Below are 21,815 nucleotides of genomic sequence, written 5' to 3'. Positions count from 1 at the left end.
GGGCTCCAAGTGGAAAATGAGATGTTGTTCCTTCATCTGGAGCGAGAACACTGCTGCAAGCCTGAGACAGGGATGTTGGCCAGGGAACAGGGTGATGTGTTAAAGTGGCAGGCAACCGCAAGGTCAGGGCCTTTAGTTTCTGCGGGCAGAAGCGGGATGTTCTGCGAAGCAGTCACCCAGTTTATGCTTCATGCTACGTTGGGGAAACGACACTGTCAGCAGAGAATGCGGTGGAATGAAATAGCAGCAGGGAGACTGGATGAGAAGCAGCTGTTCGGGAAAGTCTTTGCCGCTTGCTCAAATGTATTTCATACTGAGCATGTCTCAGGTCGCTCAAGAGGTCTGGGGCATTACCTGCGTGCGTGCTTTCTGGCTCGTTGGTCTAGGCGTATGATTCTCGCTTAGGGTCTGTTACTGCGCTGATTTGCGAGAGATCCCGGACGAGCCCGTGTTTTTTTTTAACTTGACTTGTGCAAAACTGCCTGATTGACTTTCTCAAAAAGCACCTTCGTGAAACCAGCGTGGGCTGCTTGGAGTACGAATGAGGCAGAAAACAGAGAAATGAAATGGTTGGAGATCGTGTTCAACAAGCTACTTGGATGCTGCCTGAACTGCTGTGCTCTTCCAGCACCACTAATCCAGAATCTGGTTTCCAGCATCTGCAGTCATTGTTTTTACCATAGTGCTCAACAGGTTGACGTGAGTGGTGCGGTGTTTGAGGAATGTCAGCAATCAAGGTAGATTGGAAAATTGGGACAGCTCTCCTCGGAGAACCGAACTTTTCCAAGTCATGAGGGACCTAGAAACAGGAAATAATGTTGTGAAAATGCTCCCACGCCTGAAAGGATCCATAACGATTCGGCAGAATTTTAGAGTCACGAGCAAAAGAAGTAAAAGTGACATTAGGAAGAACGTTTTCGTACAGGGAGTGGTGAGGGTCAGTAAGTCCCTGTCTGACATTGACAAAGAGGAAGATTCAATGGACCCAAAAGGGAATTCGGTGGTCACGTTCAGATGTGCAGATTTCCGCTGAGAAGGCGAGAGAATGAAATGAAACGACTAGAGTCACACGTTTACTTAAGCGTAGAACCAGCAGAGCGAAGGTGGGCCGCAGAGCCTCCGTCTGCGCTGTGACACATGTTGTGATTCAGTGTGAAATCACAGTTCGACCGACAGAATGTGGGAATTTAGAAAAAAGTTTATATTTACACAGCCTCCATACGTCTGCGAAACAGCATATCACACGACAGCAGTGGAGGTCTTTGACATCAGGCTCGAAGGTGCCTGCCGCGTGCCAGACAAAAACCTGAAGTGTTCTGCGCAACGAGCGTCTCCAAGCGGTAGCAGAGTGGCGCAGCGGGAGCGTGCTGGGCCCATAACCCAGAGGTCGATGGATCGAAACCATCCTCTGCTATCGTTCACTGTCACCTTGATCTGCTTTCTTCAGCAAGCTGCCTTTGCATCTACTTGCCGATGTTCATATCGATCCACTCCATTCAAACGGCATGGGTTTTAGAGGTCTCAGTGATATTCTGTTCTTGGTCGGTTTCCTCTGAACTGAATCGCAAAACCGGTTCTCTTCGATGCTAATGAGCTGGTAAAGTTGAAACTCAGACATCGTCCCCCACTATTAGGACGGATACCACCGATTGTGAATAACCTCAGAGAGAGACAAGTGACAGACAGTCGCCGTGGAATCCATGGGCTGAATGGCTTCTGTCTGCGCGACAATGATGCTACGTGTTGCTCAGGGAGCAAAAATGGTTCATTTTTAACCGTCCCTTCCGTGTTGGACTGCCTGCAGTCCCTCAGCTCAGGGCCGTGGGGATGACTCTCAGTGAGTGAAGGTTTCACGCGGATTCTCTTCATCTGGGACACTTGGGGCTCAGATGTTAACTGCTGCGCGGTCGCAGCAAAGAAAGCGATGCCCACTTTGCAATAGACTTTCCGTAAGATTGCTGCGTGAAGACGATTTCTGAACACCAAGCAGGCTGCACAACAATGTGAATTTACCTGGGCGAAGAGTCCTCGGTGTTCATTTCTCTCTGTCCTGCCAGCACAGCATCTTTCTGTCTCTCCGATAACAGACCTTTGGAGAAAGTTCACAATCAAAGTTGTTCATGTTCCCCGCATTAATGTAACTGACACCTCTCACCCCAAGAGTTTCAGAGAGAGAGAGAGAGAGAAAGAGGGAGAGAGAGCAGAAGAGCGAATGGACTCTTACCCTCCCCCAAACCGACATTCCCCCACCCCCCCTCCCCCCAGAACAACGTGCAAGTAGAAATAAAATGGTTTAATTATCCGCCAGTGGAGATACTCCTGTTCCTGGGGAAGAGACAAACATCAGCCCCCCGGGGACAGAATGACAAGCAGATGTTCTGGAAAGGCTTTGCTGCTTGCAATTCTTGCAGCAATGTGGAATGTACTTCACACTGAGCAAGTTTCAGCTGGCTCAGAGTCTCCAATGTTCATTGCTGTGTTTGCCGCCAGCTCAGAGAAAGAACAATAGGCAGGACGTAGGAGTGAATAACGATCCTCGTGAGAGGGCGAATAACTGTTAATGGAGACTGTTAGTGGCTAACAATACGTCGTGTGTCATAGCAGACGAGGTGATAAACAGGAGTCTTTCGTGTGGTAGGGGTCAAGGACATGGGGGGGTTCAGGCCCTATAGTTATAGAACTCGATATTGAAGACCGGAGGGCTGGAAGGGCTCCAAGTGGAAAATGAGATGTTGTTCCTTCATCTGGAGCGAGAACACTGCTGCAAGCCTGAGACAGGGATGTTGGCCAGGGAACAGGGTGATGTGTTAAAGTGGCAGGCAACCGCAAGGTCAGGGCCTTTAGTTTCTGCGGGCAGAAGCGGGATGTTCTGCGAAGCAGTCACCCAGTTTATGCTTCATGCTACGTTGGGGAAACGACACTGTCAGCAGAGAATGCGGTGGAATGAAATAGCAGCAGGGAGACTGGATGAGAAGCAGCTGTTCGGGAAAGTCTTTGCCGCTTGCTCAAATGTATTTCATACTGAGCATGTCTCAGGTCGCTCAAGAGGTCTGGGGCATTACCTGCGTGCGTGCTTTCTGGCTCGTTGGTCTAGGCGTATGATTCTCGCTTAGGGTCTGTTACTGCGCTGATTTGCGAGAGATCCCGGACGAGCCCGTGTTTTTTTTTAACTTGACTTGTGCAAAACTGCCTGATTGACTTTCTCAAAAAGCACCTTCGTGAAACCAGCGTGGGCTGCTTGGAGTACGAATGAGGCAGAAAACAGAGAAATGAAATGGTTGGAGATCGTGTTCAACAAGCTACTTGGATGCTGCCTGAACTGCTGTGCTCTTCCAGCACCACTAATCCAGAATCTGGTTTCCAGCATCTGCAGTCATTGTTTTTACCATAGTGCTCAACAGGTTGACGTGAGTGGTGCGGTGTTTGAGGAATGTCAGCAATCAAGGTAGATTGGAAAATTGGGACAGCTCTCCTCGGAGAACCGAACTTTTCCAAGTCATGAGGGACCTAGAAACAGGAAATAATGTTGTGAAAATGCTCCCACGCCTGAAAGGATCCATAACGATTCGGCAGAATTTTAGAGTCACGAGCAAAAGAAGTAAAAGTGACATTAGGAAGAACGTTTTCGTACAGGGAGTGGTGAGGGTCAGTAAGTCCCTGTCTGACATTGACAAAGAGGAAGATTCAATGGACCCAAAAGGGAATTCGGTGGTCACGTTCAGATGTGCAGATTTCCGCTGAGAAGGCGAGAGAATGAAATGAAACGACTAGAGTCACACGTTTACTTAAGCGTAGAACCAGCAGAGCGAAGGTGGGCCGCAGAGCCTCCGTCTGCGCTGTGACACATGTTGTGATTCAGTGTGAAATCACAGTTCGACCGACAGAATGTGGCAATTTAGAAAAAAGTTTATATTTACACAGCCTCCATACGTCTGCGAAACAGCATATCACACGACAGCAGTGGAGGTCTTTGACATCAGGCTCGAAGGTGCCTGCCGCGTGCCAGACAAAAACCTGAAGTGTTCTGCGCAACGAGCGTCTCCAAGCGGTAGCAGAGTGGCGCAGCGGGAGCGTGCTGGGCCCATAACCCAGAGGTCGATGGATCGAAACCATCCTCTGCTATCGTTCACTGTCACCTTGATCTGCTTTCTTCAGCAAGCTGCCTTTGCATCTACTTGCCGATGTTCATATCGATCCACTCCATTCAAACGGCATGGGTTTTAGAGGTCTCAGTGATATTCTGTTCTTGGTCGGTTTCCTCTGAACTGAATCGCAAAACCGGTTCTCTTCGATGCTAATGAGCTGGTAAAGTTGAAACTCAGACATCGTCCCCCACTATTAGGACGGATACCACCGATTGTGAATAACCTCAGAGAGAGACAAGTGACAGACAGTCGCCGTGGAATCCATGGGCTGAATGGCTTCTGTCTGCGCGACAATGATGCTACGTGTTGCTCAGGGAGCAAAAATGGTTCATTTTTAACCGTCCCTTCCGTGTTGGACTGCCTGCAGTCCCTCAGCTCAGGGCCGTGGGGATGACTCTCAGTGAGTGAAGGTTTCACGCGGATTCTCTTCATCTGGGACACTTGGGGCTCAGATGTTAACTGCTGCGCGGTCGCAGCAAAGAAAGCGATGCCCACTTTGCAATAGACTTTCCGTAAGATTGCTGCGTGAAGACGATTTCTGAACACCAAGCAGGCTGCACAACAATGTGAATTTACCTGGGCGAAGAGTCCTCGGTGTTCATTTCTCTCTGTCCTGCCAGCACAGCATCTTTCTGTCTCTCCGATAACAGACCTTTGGAGAAAGTTCACAATCAAAGTTGTTCATGTTCCCCGCATTAATGTAACTGACACCTCTCACCCCAAGAGTTTCAGAGAGAGAGAGAGAGAGAAAGAGGGAGAGAGAGCAGAAGAGCGAATGGACTCTTACCCTCCCCCAAACCGACATTCCCCCACCCCCCCTCCCCCCAGAACAACGTGCAAGTAGAAATAAAATGGTTTAATTATCCGCCAGTGGAGATACTCCTGTTCCTGGGGAAGAGACAAACATCAGCCCCCCGGGGACAGAATGACAAGCAGATGTTCTGGAAAGGCTTTGCTGCTTGCAATTCTTGCAGCAATGTGGAATGTACTTCACACTGAGCAAGTTTCAGCTGGCTCAGAGTCTCCAATGTTCATTGCTGTGTTTGCCGCCAGCTCAGAGAAAGAACAATAGGCAGGACGTAGGAGTGAATAACGATCCTCGTGAGAGGGCGAATAACTGTTAATGGAGACTGTTAGTGGCTAACAATACGTCGTGTGTCATAGCAGACGAGGTGATAAACAGGAGTCTTTCGTGTGGTAGGGGTCAAGGACATGGGGGGGTTCAGGCCCTATAGTTATAGAACTCGATATTGAAGACCGGAGGGCTGGAAGGGCTCCAAGTGGAAAATGAGATGTTGTTCCTTCATCTGGAGCTAGAACACTGCTGCAAGCCTGAGACAGGGATGTTGGCCAGGGAACAGGGTGATGTGTTAAAGTGGCAGGCAACCGCAAGGTCAGGGCCTTTAGTTTCTGCGGGCAGAAGCGGGATGTTCTGCGAAGCAGTCACCCAGTTTATGCTTCATGCTACGTTGGGGAAACGACACTGTCAGCAGAGAATGCGGTGGAATGAAATAGCAGCAGGGAGACTGGATGAGAAGCAGCTGTTCGGGAAGGTCTTTGCCGCTTGCTCAAATGTATTTCATACTGAGCATGTCTCAGGTCGCTCAAGAGGTCTGGGGCATTACCTGCGTGCGTGCTTTCTGGCTCGTTGGTCTAGGCGTATGATTCTCGCTTAGGGTCTGTTACTGCGCTGATTTGCGAGAGATCCCGGACGAGCCCGTGTTTTTTTTTAACTTGACTTGTGCAAAACTGCCTGATTGACTTTCTCAAAAAGCACCTTCGTGAAACCAGCGTGGGCTGCTTGGAGTACGAATGAGGCAGAAAACAGAGAAATGAAATGGTTGGAGATCGTGTTCAACAAGCTACTTGGATGCTGCCTGAACTGCTGTGCTCTTCCAGCACCACTAATCCAGAATCTGGTTTCCAGCATCTGCAGTCATTGTTTTTACCATAGTGCTCAACAGGTTGACGTGAGTGGTGCGGTGTTTGAGGAATGTCAGCAATCAAGGTAGATTGGAAAATTGGGACAGCTCTCCTCGGAGAACCGAACTTTTCCAAGTCATGAGGGACCTAGAAACAGGAAATAATGTTGTGAAAATGCTCCCACGCCTGAAAGGATCCATAACGATTCGGCAGAATTTTAGAGTCACGAGCAAAAGAAGTAAAAGTGACATTAGGAAGAACGTTTTCGTACAGGGAGTGGTGAGGGTCAGTAAGTCCCTGTCTGACATTGACAAAGAGGAAGATTCAATGGACCCAAAAGGGAATTCGGTGGTCACGTTCAGATGTGCAGATTTCCGCTGAGAAGGCGAGAGAATGAAATGAAACGACTAGAGTCACACGTTTACTTAAGCGTAGAACCAGCAGAGCGAAGGTGGGCCGCAGAGCCTCCGTCTGCGCTGTGACACATGTTGTGATTCAGTGTGAAATCACAGTTCGACCGACAGAATGTGGCAATTTAGAAAAAAGTTTATATTTACACAGCCTCCATACGTCTGCGAAACAGCATATCACACGACAGCAGTGGAGGTCTTTGACATCAGGCTCGAAGGTGCCTGCCGCGTGCCAGACAAAAACCTGAAGTGTTCTGCGCAACGAGCGTCTCCAAGCGGCAGCAGAGTGGCGCAGCGGGAGCGTGCTGGGCCCATAACCCAGAGGTCGATGGATCGAAACCATCCTCTGCTATCGTTCACTGTCACCTTGATCTGCTTTCTTCAGCAAGCTGCCTTTGCATCTACTTGCCGATGTTCATATCGATCCACTCCATTCAAACGGCATGGGTTTTAGAGGTCTCAGTGATATTCTGTTCTTGGTCGGTTTCCTCTGAACTGAATCGCAAAACCGGTTCTCTTCGATGCTAATGAGCTGGTAAAGTTGAAACTCAGACATCGTCCCCCACTATTAGGACGGATACCACCGATTGTGAATAACCTCAGAGAGAGACAAGTGACAGACAGTCGCCGTGGAATCCATGGGCTGAATGGCTTCTGTCTGCGCGACAATGATGCTACGTGTTGCTCAGGGAGCAAAAATGGTTCATTTTTAACCGTCCCTTCCGTGTTGGACTGCCTGCAGTCCCTCAGCTCAGGGCCGTGGGGATGACTCTCAGTGAGTGAAGGTTTCACGCGGATTCTCTTCATCTGGGACACTTGGGGCTCAGATGTTAACTGCTGCGCGGTCGCAGCAAAGAAAGCGATGCCCACTTTGCAATAGACTTTCCGTAAGATTGCTGCGTGAAGACGATTTCTGAACACCAAGCAGGCTGCACAACAATGTGAATTTACCTGGGCGAAGAGTCCTCGGTGTTCATTTCTCTCTGTCCTGCCAGCACAGCATCTTTCTGTCTCTCCGATAACAGACCTTTGGAGAAAGTTCACAATCAAAGTTGTTCATGTTCCCTGCATTAATGTAACTGACACCTCTCACCGCAAGAGTTTCAGAGAGAGAGAGAGAGAGAAAGAGGGAGAGAGAGCAGAAGAGCGAATGGACTCTTACCCTCCCCGAAACCTACATTCCCCCACCCCCCCTCCCCCCAGAACAACGTGCAAGTAGAAATAAAATGGTTTAATTATCCGCCAGTGGAGATACTCCTGTTCCTGGGGAAGAGACAAACATCAGCCCCCCGGGGACAGAATGACAAGCAGATGTTCTGGAAAGGCTTTGCTGCTTGCAATTCTTGCAGCAATGTGGAATGTACTTCACACTGAGCAAGTTTCAGCTGGCTCAGAGTCTCCAATGTTCATTGCTGTGTTTGCCGCCAGCTCAGAGAAAGAACAATAGGCAGGACGTAGGAGTGAATAACGATCCTCGTGAGAGGGCGAATAACTGTTAATGGAGACTGTTAGTGGCTAACAATACGTCGTGTGTCATAGCAGACGAGGTGATAAACAGGAGTCTTTCGTGTGGTAGGGGTCAAGGACATGGGGGGGTTCAGGCCCTATAGTTATAGAACTCGATATTGAAGACCGGAGGGCTGGAAGGGCTCCAAGTGGAAAATGAGATGTTGTTCCTTCATCTGGAGCGAGAACACTGCTGCAAGCCTGAGACAGGGATGTTGGCCAGGGAACAGGGTGATGTGTTAAAGTGGCAGGCAACCGCAAGGTCAGGGCCTTTAGTTTCTGCGGGCAGAAGCGGGATGTTCTGCGAAGCAGTCACCCAGTTTATGCTTCATGCTACGTTGGGGAAACGACACTGTGAGCAGAGAATGCGGTGGAATGAAATAGCAGCAGGGAGACTGGATGAGAAGCAGCTGTTCGGGAAAGTCTTTGCCGCTTGCTCAAATGTATTTCATACTGAGCATGTCTCAGGTCGCTCAAGAGGTCTGGGGCATTACCTGCGTGCGTGCTTTCTGGCTCGTTGGTCTAGGCGTATGATTCTCGCTTAGGGTCTGTTACTGCGCTGATTTGCGAGAGATCCCGGACGAGCCCGTGTTTTTTTTTTAACTTGACTTGTGCAAAACTGCCTGATTGACTTTCTCAAAAAGCACCTTCGTGAAACCAGCGTGGGCTGCCTGGAGTACGAATGAGGCAGAAAACAGAGAAATGAAATGGTTGGAGATCGTGTTCAACAAGCTACTTGGATGCTGCCTGAACTGCTGTGCTCTTCCAGCACCACTAATCCAGAATCTGGTTTCCAGCATCTGCAGTCATTGTTTTTACCATAGTGCTCAACAGGTTGACGTGAGTGGTGCGGTGTTTGAGGAATGTCAGCAATCAAGGTAGATTGGAAAATTGGGACAGCTCTCCTCGGAGAACCGAACTTTTCCAAGTCATGAGGGACCTAGAAACAGGAAATAATGTTGTGAAAATGCTCCCACGCCTGAAAGGATCCATAACGATTCGGCAGAATTTTAGAGTCACGAGGAAAAGAAGTAAAAGTGACATTAGGAAGAACGTTTTCGTACAGGGAGTGGTGAGGGTCAGTAAGTCCCTGTCTGACATTGACAAAGAGGAAGATTCAATGGACCCAAAAGGGAATTCGGTGGTCACGTTCAGATGTGCAGATTTCCGCTGAGAAGGCGAGAGAATGAAATGAAACGACTAGAGTCACACGTTTACTTAAGCGTAGAACCAGCAGAGCGAAGGTGGGCCGCAGAGCCTCCGTCTGCGCTGTGACACATGTTGTGATTCAGTGTGAAATCACAGTTCGACCGACAGAATGTGGCAATTTAGAAAAAAGTTTATATTTACACAGCCTCCATACGTCTGCGAAACAGCATATCACACGACAGCAGTGGAGGTCTTTGACATCAGGCTCGAAGGTGCCTGCCGCGTGCCAGACAAAAACCTGAAGTGTTCTGCGCAACGAGCGTCTCCAAGCGGTAGCAGAGTGGCGCAGCGGGAGCGTGCTGGGCCCATAACCCAGAGGTCGATGGATCGAAACCATCCTCTGCTATCGTTCACTGTCACCTTGATCTGCTTTCTTCAGCAAGCTGCCTTTGCATCTACTTGCCGATGTTCATATCGATCCACTCCATTCAAACGGCATGGGTTTTAGAGGTCTCAGTGATATTCTGTTCTTGGTCGGTTTCCTCTGAACTGAATCGCAAAACCGGTTCTCTTCGATGCTAATGAGCTGGTAAAGTTGAAACTCAGACATCGTCCCCCACTATTAGGACGGATACCACCGATTGTGAATAACCTCAGAGAGAGACAAGTGACAGACAGTCGCCATGGAATCCATGGGCTGAATGGCTTCTGTCTGCGCGACAATGATGCTACGTGTTGCTGAGGGAGCAAAAATGGTTCATTTTTAACCGTCCCTTCCGTGTTGGACTGCCTGCAGTCCCTCAGCTCAGGGCCGTGGGGATGACTCTCAGTGAGTGAAGGTTTCACGCGGATTCTCTTCATCTGGGACACTTGGGGCTCAGATGTTAACTGCTGCGCGGTCGCAGCAAAGAAAGCGATGCCCACTTTGCAATAGACTTTCCGTAAGATTGCTGCGTGAAGACGATTTCTGAACACCAAGCAGGCTGCACAACAATGTGAATTTACCTGGGCGAAGAGTCCTCGGTGTTCATTTCTCTCTGTCCTGCCAGCACAGCATCTTTCTGTCTCTCCGATAACAGACCTTTGGAGAAAGTTCACAATCAAAGTTGTTCATGTTCCCCGCATTAATGTAACTGACACCTCTCACCCCAAGGGTTTCAGAGCCAGAGAGAGAGAGAAAGAGGGAGAGAGAGCAGAAGAGCGAATGGACTCTTACCCTCCCCCAAACCGACATTCCCCCACCCCCCCCTCCCCCCAGAACAACGTGCAAGTAGAAATAAAATGGTTTAATTATCCGCCAGTGGAGATACTCCTGTTCCTGGGGAAGAGACAAACATCAGCCCCCCGGGGACAGAATGACAAGCAGATGTTCTGGAAAGGCTTTGCTGCTTGCAATTCTTGCAGCAATGTGGAATGTACTTCACACTGAGCAAGTTTCAGCTGGCTCAGAGTCTCCAATGTTCATTGCTGTGTTTGCCGCCAGCTCAGAGAAAGAACAATAGGCAGGACGTAGGAGTGAATAACGATCCTCGTGAGAGGGCGAATAACTGTTAATGGAGACTGTTAGTGGCTAACAATACGTCGTGTGTCATAGCAGACGAGGTGATAAACAGGAGTCTTTCGTGTGGTAGGGGTCAAGGACATGGGGGGGTTCAGGCCCTATAGTTATAGAACTCGATATTGAAGACCGGAGGGCTGGAAGGGCTCCAAGTGGAAAATGAGATGTTGTTCCTTCATCTGGAGCTAGAACACTGCTGCAAGCCTGAGACAGGGATGTTGGCCAGGGAACAGGGTGATGTGTTAAAGTGGCAGGCAACCGCAAGGTCAGGGCCTTTAGTTTCTGCGGGCAGAAGCGGGATGTTCTGCGAAGCAGTCACCCAGTTTATGCTTCATGCTACGTTGGGGAAACGACACTGTCAGCAGAGAATGCGGTGGAATGAAATAGCAGCAGGGAGACTGGATGAGAAGCAGCTGTTCGGGAAGGTCTTTGCCGCTTGCTCAAATGTATTTCATACTGAGCATGTCTCAGGTCGCTCAAGAGGTCTGGGGCATTACCTGCGTGCGTGCTTTCTGGCTCGTTGGTCTAGGCGTATGATTCTCGCTTAGGGTCTGTTACTGCGCTGATTTGCGAGAGATCCCGGACGAGCCCGTGTTTTTTTTTAACTTGACTTGTGCAAAACTGCCTGATTGACTTTCTCAAAAAGCACCTTCGTGAAACCAGCGTGGGCTGCTTGGAGTACGAATGAGGCAGAAAACAGAGAAATGAAATGGTTGGAGATCGTGTTCAACAAGCTACTTGGATGCTGCCTGAACTGCTGTGCTCTTCCAGCACCACTAATCCAGAATCTGGTTTCCAGCATCTGCAGTCATTGTTTTTACCATAGTGCTCAACAGGTTGACGTGAGTGGTGCGGTGTTTGAGGAATGTCAGCAATCAAGGTAGATTGGAAAATTGGGACAGCTCTCCTCGGAGAACCGAACTTTTCCAAGTCATGAGGGACCTAGAAACAGGAAATAATGTTGTGAAAATGCTCCCACGCCTGAAAGGATCCATAACGATTCGGCAGAATTTTAGAGTCACGAGCAAAAGAAGTAAAAGTGACATTAGGAAGAACGTTTTCGTACAGGGAGTGGTGAGGGTCAGTAAGTCCCTGTCTGACATTGACACAGAGGAAGATTCAATGGACCCAAAAGGGAATTCGGTGGTCACGTTCAGATGTGCAGATTTCCGCTGAGAAGGCGAGAGAATGAAATGAAACGACTAGAGTCACACGTTTACTTAAGCGTAGAACCAGCAGAGCGAAGGTGGGCCGCAGAGCCTCCGTCTGCGCTGTGACACATGTTGTGATTCAGTGTGAAATCACAGTTCGACCGACAGAATGTGGGAATTTAGAAAAAAGTTTATATTTACACAGCCTCCATACGTCTGCGAAACAGCATATCACACGACAGCAGTGGAGGTGTTTGACATCAGGCTCGAAGGTGCCTGCCGCGTGCCAGACAAAAACCTGAAGTGTTCTGCGCAACGAGCGTCTCCAAGCGGCAGCAGAGTGGCGCAGCGGGAGCGTGCTGGGCCCATAACCCAGAGGTCGATGGATCGAAACCATCCTCTGCTATCGTTCACTGTCACCTTGATCTGCTTTCTTCAGCAAGCTGCCTTTGCATCTACTTGCCGATGTTCATATCGATCCACTCCATTCAAACGGCATGGGTTTTAGAGGTCTCAGTGATATTCTGTTCTTGGTCAGTTTCCTCTGAACTGAATCGCAAAACCGGTTCTCTTCGATGCTAATGAGCTGGTAAAGTTGAAACTCAGACATCGTCCCCCACTATTAGGACGGATACCACCGATTGTGAATAACCTCAGAGAGAGACAAGTGACAGACAGTCGCCGTGGAATCCATGGGCTGAATGGCTTCTGTCTGCGCGACAATGATGCTACGTGTTGCTGAGGGAGCAAAAATGGTTCATTTTTAACCGTCCCTTCCGTGTTGGACTGCCTGCAGTCCCTCAGCTCAGGGCCGTGGGGATGACTCTCAGTGAGTGAAGGTTTCACGCGGATTCTCTTCATCTGGGACACTTGGGGCTCAGATGTTAACTGCTGCGCGGTCGCAGCAAAGAAAGCGATGCCCACTTTGCAATAGACTTTCCGTAAGATTGCTGCGTGAAGACGATTTCTGAACACCAAGCAGGCTGCACAACAATGTGAATTTACCTGGGCGAAGAGTCCTCGGTGTTCATTTCTCTCTGTCCTGCCAGCACAGCATCTTTCTGTCTCTCCGATAACAGACCTTTGGAGAAAGTTCACAATCAAAGTTGTTCATGTTCCCCGCATTAATGTAACTGACACCTCTCACCCCAAGGGTTTCAGAGCCAGAGAGAGAGAGAAAGAGGGAGAGAGAGCAGAAGAGCGAATGGACTCTTACCCTCCCCCAAACCGACATTCCCCCACCCCCCCCTCCCCCCAGAACAACGTGCAAGTAGAAATAAAATGGTTTAATTATCCGCCAGTGGAGATACTCCTGTTCCTGGGGAAGAGACAAACATCAGCCCCCCGGGGACAGAATGACAAGCAGATGTTCTGGAAAGGCTTTGCTGCTTGCAATTCTTGCAGCAATGTGGAATGTACTTCACACTGAGCAAGTTTCAGCTGGCTCAGAGTCTCCAATGTTCATTGCTGTGTTTGCCGCCAGCTCAGAGAAAGAACAATAGGCAGGACGTAGGAGTGAATAACGATCCTCGTGAGAGGGCGAATAACTGTTAATGGAGACTGTTAGTGGCTAACAATACGTCGTGTGTCATAGCAGACGAGGTGATAAACAGGAGTCTTTCGTGTGGTAGGGGTCAAGGACATGGGGGGGTTCAGGCCCTATAGTTATAGAACTCGATATTGAAGACCGGAGGGCTGGAAGGGCTCCAAGTGGAAAATGAGATGTTGTTCCTTCATCTGGAGCTAGAACACTGCTGCAAGCCTGAGACAGGGATGTTGGCCAGGGAACAGGGTGATGTGTTAAAGTGGCAGGCAACCGCAAGGTCAGGGCCTTTAGTTTCTGCGGGCAGAAGCGGGATGTTCTGCGAAGCAGTCACCCAGTTTATGCTTCATGCTACGTTGGGGAAACGACACTGTCAGCAGAGAATGCGGTGGAATGAAATAGCAGCAGGGAGACTGGATGAGAAGCAGCTGTTCGGGAAGGTCTTTGCCGCTTGCTCAAATGTATTTCATACTGAGCATGTCTCAGGTCGCTCAAGAGGTCTGGGGCATTACCTGCGTGCGTGCTTTCTGGCTCGTTGGTCTAGGCGTATGATTCTCGCTTAGGGTCTGTTACTGCGCTGATTTGCGAGAGATCCCGGACGAGCCCGTGTTTTTTTTTAACTTGACTTGTGCAAAACTGCCTGATTGACTTTCTCAAAAAGCACCTTCGTGAAACCAGCGTGGGCTGCTTGGAGTACGAATGAGGCAGAAAACAGAGAAATGAAATGGTTGGAGATCGTGTTCAACAAGCTACTTGGATGCTGCCTGAACTGCTGTGCTCTTCCAGCACCACTAATCCAGAATCTGGTTTCCAGCATCTGCAGTCATTGTTTTTACCATAGTGCTCAACAGGTTGACGTGAGTGGTGCGGTGTTTGAGGAATGTCAGCAATCAAGGTAGATTGGAAAATTGGGACAGCTCTCCTCGGAGAACCGAACTTTTCCAAGTCATGAGGGACCTAGAAACAGGAAATAATGTTGTGAAAATGCTCCCACGCCTGAAAGGATCCATAACGATTCGGCAGAATTTTAGAGTCACGAGCAAAAGAAGTAAAAGTGACATTAGGAAGAACGTTTTCGTACAGGGAGTGGTGAGGGTCAGTAAGTCCCTGTCTGACATTGACACAGAGGAAGATTCAATGGACCCAAAAGGGAATTCTGTGGTCACGTTCAGATGTGCAGATTTCCGCTGAGAAGGCGAGAGAATGAAATGAAACGACTAGAGTCACACGTTTACTTAAGCGTAGAACCAGCAGAGCGAAGGTGGGCCGCAGAGCCTCCGTCTGCGCTGTGACACATGTTGTGATTCAGTGTGAAATCACAGTTCGACCGACAGAATGTGGGAATTTAGAAAAAAGTTTATATTTACACAGCCTCCATACGTCTGCGAAACAGCATATCACACGACAGCAGTGGAGGTGTTTGACATCAGGCTCGAAGGTGCCTGCCGCGTGCCAGACAAAAACCTGAAGTGTTCTGCGCAACGAGCGTCTCCAAGCGGCAGCAGAGTGGCGCAGCGGGAGCGTGCTGGGCCCATAACCCAGAGGTCGATGGATCGAAACCATCCTCTGCTATCGTTCACTGTCACCTTGATCTGCTTTCTTCAGCAAGCTGCCTTTGCATCTACTTGCCGATGTTCATATCGATCCACTCCATTCAAACGGCATGGGTTTTAGAGGTCTCAGTGATATTCTGTTCTTGGTCAGTTTCCTCTGAACTGAATCGCAAAACCGGTTCTCTTCGATGCTAATGAGCTGGTAAAGTTGAAACTCAGACATCGTCCCCCACTATTAGGACGGATACCACCGATTGTGAATAACCTCAGAGAGAGACAAGTGACAGACAGTCGCCGTGGAATCCATGGGCTGAATGGCTTCTGTCTGCGCGACAATGATGCTACGTGTTGCTCAGGGAGCAAAAATGGTTCATTTTTAACCGTCCCTTCCGTGTTGGACTGCCTGCAGTCCCTCAGCTCAGGGCCGTGGGGATGACTCTCAGTGAGTGAAGGTTTCACGCGGATTCTCTTCATCTGGGACACTTGGGGCTCAGATGTTAACTGCTGCGCGGTCGCAGCAAAGAAAGCGATGCCCACTTTGCAATAGACTTTCCGTAAGATTGCTGCGTGAAGACGATTTCTGAACACCAAGCAGGCTGCACAACAATGTGAATTTACCTGGGCGAAGAGTCCTCGGTGTTCATTTCTCTCTGTCCTGCCAGCACAGCATCTTTCTGTCTCTCCGATAACAGACCTTTGGAGAAAGTTCACAATCAAAGTTGTTCATGTTCCCCGCATTAATGTAACTGACACCTCTCACCCCAAGAGTTTCAGAGAGAGAGAGAGAGACAAAGAGGGAGAGAGAGCAGAAGAGCGAATGGACTCTTACCCTCCCCCAAACCGACATTCCCCCACCCCCCCTCCCCCCAGAACAACGTGCAAGTAGAAATAAAATGGTTTAATTATCCGCCAGTGGAGATACTCCTGTTCCTGGGGAAGAGACAAACATCAGCCCCCCGGGGACAGAATGACAAGCAGATGTTCTGGAAAGGCTTTGCTGCTTGCAATTCTTGCAGCAATGTGGAATGTACTTCACACTGAGCAAGTTTCAGCTGGCTCAGAGTCTCCAATGTTCATTGCTGTGTTTGCCGCCAGCTCAGAGAAAGAACAATAGGCAGGACGTAGGAGTGAATAACGATCCTCGTGAGAGGGCGAATAACTGTTAATGGAGACTGTTAGTGGCTAACAATACGTCGTGTGTCATAGCAGACGAGGTGATAAACAGGAGTCTTTCGTGTGGTAGGGGTCAAGGACATGGGGGGGTTCAGGCCCTATAGTTATAGAACTCGATATTGAAGACCGGAGGGCTGGAAGGGCTCCAAGTGGAAAATGAGATGTTGTTCCTTCATCTGGAGCTAGAACACTGCTGCAAGCCTGAGACAGGGATGTTGGCCAGGGAACAGGGTGATGTGTTAAAGTGGCAGGCAACCGCAAGGTCAGGGCCTTTAGTTTCTGCGGGCAGAAGCGGGATGTTCTGCGAAGCAGTCACCCAGTTTATGCTTCATGCTACGTTGGGGAAACGACACTGTGAGCAGAGAATGCGGTGGAATGAAATAGCAGCAGGGAGACTGGATGAGAAGCAGCTGTTCGGGAAAGTCTTTGCCGCTTGCTCAAATGTATTTCATACTGAGCATGTCTCAGGTCGCTCAAGAGGTCTGGGGCATTACCTGCGTGCGTGCTTTCTGGCTCGTTGGTCTAGGCGTATGATTCTCGCTTAGGGTCTGTTACTGCGCTGATTTGCGAGAGGTCCCGGGTTCAAATCCCGGACGAGCCCGTGTTTTTTTTTTAACTTGACTTGTGCAAAACTGCCTGATTGACTTTCTCAAAAAGCACCTTCGTGAAACCAGCGTGGGCTGCCTGGAGTACGAATGAGGCAGAAAACAGAGAAATGAAATGGTTGGAGATCGTGTTCAACAAGCTACTTGGATGCTGCCTGAACTGCTGTGCTCTTCCAGCACCACTAATCCAGAATCTGGTTTCCAGCATCTGCAGTCATTGTTTTTACCATAGTGCTCAACAGGTTGACGTGAGTGGTGCGGTGTTTGAGGAATGTCAGCAATCAAGGTAGATTGGAAAATTGGGACAGCTCTCCTCGGAGAACCGAACTTTTCCAAGTCATGAGGGACCTAGAAACAGGAAATAATGTTGTGAAAATGCTCCCACGCCTGAAAGGATCCATAACGATTCGGCAGAATTTTAGAGTCACGAGGAAAAGAAGTAAAAGTGACATTAGGAAGAACGTTTTCGTACAGGGAGTGGTGAGGGTCAGTAAGTCCCTGTCTGACATTGACAAAGAGGAAGATTCAATGGACCCAAAAGGGAATTCGGTGGTCACGTTCAGATGTGCAGATTTCCGCTGAGAAGGCGAGAGAATGAAATGAAACGACTAGAGTCACACGTTTACTTAAGCGTAGAACCAGCAGAGCGAAGGTGGGCCGCAGAGCCTCCGTCTGCGCTGTGACACATGTTGTGATTCAGTGTGAAATCACAGTTCGACCGACAGAATGTGGGAATTTAGAAAAAAGTTTATATTTACACAGCCTCCATACGTCTGCGAAACAGCATATCACACGACAGCAGTGGAGGTCTTTGACATCAGGCTCGAAGGTGCCTGCCGCGTGCCAGACAAAAACCTGAAGTGTTCTGCGCAACGAGCGTCTCCAAGCGGCAGCAGAGTGGCGCAGCGGGAGCGTGCTGGGCCCATAACCCAGAGGTCGATGGATCGAAACCATCCTCTGCTATCGTTCACTGTCACCTTGATCTGCTTTCTTCAGCAAGCTGCCTTTGCATCTACTTGCCGATGTTCATATCGATCCACTCCATTCAAACGGCATGGGTTTTAGAGGTCTCAGTGATATTCTGTTCTTGGTCGGTTTCCTCTGAACTGAATCGCAAAACCGGTTCTCTTCGATGCTAATGAGCTGGTAAAGTTGAAACTCAGACATCGTCCCCCACTATTAGGACGGATACCACCGATTGTGAATAACCTCAGAGAGAGACAAGTGACAGACAGTCGCCATGGAATCCATGGGCTGAATGGCTTCTGTCTGCGCGACAATGATGCTACGTGTTGCTGAGGGAGCAAAAATGGTTCATTTTTAACCGTCCCTTCCGTGTTGGACTGCCTGCAGTCCCTCAGCTCAGGGCCGTGGGGATGACTCTCAGTGAGTGAAGGTTTCACGCGGATTCTCTTCATCTGGGACACTTGGGGCTCAGATGTTAACTGCTGCGCGGTCGCAGCAAAGAAAGCGATGCCCACTTTGCAATAGACTTTCCGTAAGATTGCTGCGTGAAGACGATTTCTGAACACCAAGCAGGCTGCACAACAATGTGAATTTACCTGGGCGAAGAGTCCTCGGTGTTCATTTCTCTCTGTCCTGCCAGCACAGCATCTTTCTGTCTCTCCGATAACAGACCTTTGGAGAAAGTTCACAATCAAAGTTGTTCATGTTCCCCGCATTAATGTAACTGACACCTCTCACCCCAAGGGTTTCAGAGCCAGAGAGAGAGAGAAAGAGGGAGAGAGAGCAGAAGAGCGAATGGACTCTTACCCTCCCCCAAACCGACATTCCCCCACCCCCCCCTCCCCCCAGAACAACGTGCAAGTAGAAATAAAATGGTTTAATTATCCGCCAGTGGAGATACTCCTGTTCCTGGGGAAGAGACAAACATCAGCCCCCCGGGGACAGAATGACAAGCAGATGTTCTGGAAAGGCTTTGCTGCTTGCAATTCTTGCAGCAATGTGGAATGTACTTCACACTGAGCAAGTTTCAGCTGGCTCAGAGTCTCCAATGTTCATTGCTGTGTTTGCCGCCAGCTCAGAGAAAGAACAATAGGCAGGACGTAGGAGTGAATAACGATCCTCGTGAGAGGGCGAATAACTGTTAATGGAGACTGTTAGTGGCTAACAATACGTCGTGTGTCATAGCAGACGAGGTGATAAACAGGAGTCTTTCGTGTGGTAGGGGTCAAGGACATGGGGGGGTTCAGGCCCTATAGTTATAGAACTCGATATTGAAGACCGGAGGGCTGGAAGGGCTCCAAGTGGAAAATGAGATGTTGTTCCTTCATCTGGAGCTAGAACACTGCTGCAAGCCTGAGACAGGGATGTTGGCCAGGGAACAGGGTGATGTGTTAAAGTGGCAGGCAACCGCAAGGTCAGGGCCTTTAGTTTCTGCGGGCAGAAGCGGGATGTTCTGCGAAGCAGTCACCCAGTTTATGCTTCATGCTACGTTGGGGAAACGACACTGTCAGCAGAGAATGCGGTGGAATGAAATAGCAGCAGGGAGACTGGATGAGAAGCAGCTGTTCGGGAAGGTCTTTGCCGCTTGCTCAAATGTATTTCATACTGAGCATGTCTCAGGTCGCTCAAGAGGTCTGGGGCATTACCTGCGTGCGTGCTTTCTGGCTCGTTGGTCTAGGCGTATGATTCTCGCTTAGGGTCTGTTACTGCGCTGATTTGCGAGAGATCCCGGACGAGCCCGTGTTTTTTTTTAACTTGACTTGTGCAAAACTGCCTGATTGACTTTCTCAAAAAGCACCTTCGTGAAACCAGCGTGGGCTGCTTGGAGTACGAATGAGGCAGAAAACAGAGAAATGAAATGGTTGGAGATCGTGTTCAACAAGCTACTTGGATGCTGCCTGAACTGCTGTGCTCTTCCAGCACCACTAATCCAGAATCTGGTTTCCAGCATCTGCAGTCATTGTTTTTACCATAGTGCTCAACAGGTTGACGTGAGTGGTGCGGTGTTTGAGGAATGTCAGCAATCAAGGTAGATTGGAAAATTGGGACAGCTCTCCTCGGAGAACCGAACTTTTCCAAGTCATGAGGGACCTAGAAACAGGAAATAATGTTGTGAAAATGCTCCCACGCCTGAAAGGATCCATAACGATTCGGCAGAATTTTAGAGTCACGAGCAAAAGAAGTAAAAGTGACATTAGGAAGAACGTTTTCGTACAGGGAGTGGTGAGGGTCAGTAAGTCCCTGTCTGACATTGACACAGAGGAAGATTCAATGGACCCAAAAGGGAATTCGGTGGTCACGTTCAGATGTGCAGATTTCCGCTGAGAAGGCGAGAGAATGAAATGAAACGACTAGAGTCACACGTTTACTTAAGCGTAGAACCAGCAGAGCGAAGGTGGGCCGCAGAGCCTCCGTCTGCGCTGTGACACATGTTGTGATTCAGTGTGAAATCACAGTTCGACCGACAGAATGTGGGAATTTAGAAAAAAGTTTATATTTACACAGCCTCCATACGTCTGCGAAACAGCATATCACACGACAGCAGTGGAGGTGTTTGACATCAGGCTCGAAGGTGCCTGCCGCGTGCCAGACAAAAACCTGAAGTGTTCTGCGCAACGAGCGTCTCCAAGCGGCAGCAGAGTGGCGCAGCGGGAGCGTGCTGGGCCCATAACCCAGAGGTCGATGGATCGAAACCATCCTCTGCTATCGTTCACTGTCACCTTGATCTGCTTTCTTCAGCAAGCTGCCTTTGCATCTACTTGCCGATGTTCATATCGATCCACTCCATTCAAACGGCATGGGTTTTAGAGGTCTCAGTGATATTCTGTTCTTGGTCAGTTTCCTCTGAACTGAATCGCAAAACCGGTTCTCTTCGATGCTAATGAGCTGGTAAAGTTGAAACTCAGACATCGTCCCCCACTATTAGGACGGATACCACCGATTGTGAATAACCTCAGAGAGAGACAAGTGACAGACAGTCGCCGTGGAATCCATGGGCTGAATGGCTTCTGTCTGCGCGACAATGATGCTACGTGTTGCTCAGGGAGCAAAAATGGTTCATTTTTAACCGTCCCTTCCGTGTTGGACTGCCTGCAGTCCCTCAGCTCAGGGCCGTGGGGATGACTCTCAGTGAGTGAAGGTTTCACGCGGATTCTCTTCATCTGGGACACTTGGGGCTCAGATGTTAACTGCTGCGCGGTCGCAGCAAAGAAAGCGATGCCCACTTTGCAATAGACTTTCCGTAAGATTGCTGCGTGAAGACGATTTCTGAACACCAAGCAGGCTGCACAACAATGTGAATTTACCTGGGCGAAGAGTCCTCGGTGTTCATTTCTCTCTGTCCTGCCAGCACAGCATCTTTCTGTGTCTCCGATAACAGACCTTTGGAGAAAGTTCACAATCAAAGTTGTTCATGTTCCCCGCATTAATGTAACTGACACCTCTCACCCCAAGAGTTTCAGAGAGAGAGAGAGAGAGAAAGAGGGAGAGAGAGCAGAAGAGCGAATGGACTCTTACCCTCCCCCAAACCGACATTCCCCCACCCCCCCTCCCCCCAGAACAACGTGCAAGTAGAAATAAAATGGTTTAATTATCCGCCAGTGGAGATACTCCTGTTCCTGGGGAAGAGACAAACATCAGCCCCCCGGGGACAGAATGACAAGCAGATGTTCTGGAAAGGCTTTGCTGCTTGCAATTCTTGCAGCAATGTGGAATGTACTTCACACTGAGCAAGTTTCAGCTGGCTCAGAGTCTCCAATGTTCATTGCTGTGTTTGCCGCCAGCTCAGAGAAAGAACAATAGGCAGGACGTAGGAGTGAATAACGATCCTCGTGAGAGGGCGAATAACTGTTAATGGAGACTGTTAGTGGCTAACAATACGTCGTGTGTCATAGCAGACGAGGTGATAAACAGGAGTCTTTCGTGTGGTAGGGGTCAAGGACATGGGGGGGTTCAGGCCCTATAGTTATAGAACTCGATATTGAAGACCGGAGGGCTGGAAGGGCTCCAAGTGGAAAATGAGATGTTGTTCCTTCATCTGGAGCTAGAACACTGCTGCAAGCCTGAGACAGGGATGTTGGCCAGGGAACAGGGTGATGTGTTAAAGTGGCAGGCAACCGCAAGGTCAGGGCCTT

The 21,815-nt window shown here is 49.4% G+C and overlaps 8 non-coding genes across 8 annotated transcripts; all 8 read left to right on the top strand.

Moving 5' to 3' along the window:
• Positions 1 to 1,342: 1,342 nt before the first annotated feature.
• Positions 1,343 to 1,414, top strand: trnam-cau (transfer RNA methionine (anticodon CAU)). The gene has a single exon. It is a non-coding gene; the product is annotated as a tRNA-Met (tRNA).
• Positions 1,415 to 4,050: 2,636 nt separating this feature from the next.
• Positions 4,051 to 4,122, top strand: trnam-cau (transfer RNA methionine (anticodon CAU)). Its single transcript has one exon. It is a non-coding gene; the product is annotated as a tRNA-Met (tRNA).
• A 2,636-nt stretch (positions 4,123 to 6,758) lies between these two features.
• On the top strand, positions 6,759 to 6,830 carry trnam-cau (transfer RNA methionine (anticodon CAU)). Its single transcript has one exon. It is a non-coding gene; the product is annotated as a tRNA-Met (tRNA).
• Positions 6,831 to 9,467: 2,637 nt separating this feature from the next.
• Positions 9,468 to 9,539, top strand: trnam-cau (transfer RNA methionine (anticodon CAU)). Its single transcript has one exon. It is a non-coding gene; the product is annotated as a tRNA-Met (tRNA).
• Positions 9,540 to 12,176: 2,637 nt separating this feature from the next.
• On the top strand, positions 12,177 to 12,248 carry trnam-cau (transfer RNA methionine (anticodon CAU)). Its single transcript has one exon. It is a non-coding gene; the product is annotated as a tRNA-Met (tRNA).
• Positions 12,249 to 14,885: 2,637 nt separating this feature from the next.
• On the top strand, positions 14,886 to 14,957 carry trnam-cau (transfer RNA methionine (anticodon CAU)). The gene has a single exon. It is a non-coding gene; the product is annotated as a tRNA-Met (tRNA).
• A 2,650-nt stretch (positions 14,958 to 17,607) lies between these two features.
• trnam-cau (transfer RNA methionine (anticodon CAU)) lies at positions 17,608 to 17,679 on the top strand. Its single transcript has one exon. It is a non-coding gene; the product is annotated as a tRNA-Met (tRNA).
• A 2,637-nt stretch (positions 17,680 to 20,316) lies between these two features.
• Positions 20,317 to 20,388, top strand: trnam-cau (transfer RNA methionine (anticodon CAU)). Its single transcript has one exon. It is a non-coding gene; the product is annotated as a tRNA-Met (tRNA).
• The last annotated feature ends 1,427 nt before the right edge of the window (positions 20,389 to 21,815 follow it).

The sequence above is a fragment of the Chiloscyllium punctatum genome, chromosome 36 (genome assembly GCF_047496795.1).
Source record: "Chiloscyllium punctatum isolate Juve2018m chromosome 36, sChiPun1.3, whole genome shotgun sequence".
NCBI lineage: Eukaryota > Metazoa > Chordata > Chondrichthyes > Orectolobiformes > Hemiscylliidae > Chiloscyllium > Chiloscyllium punctatum.
The sequence above is the reverse complement of the archived record's forward strand: the minus strand, read 5'-3'. Positions and strand labels throughout refer to the sequence as shown.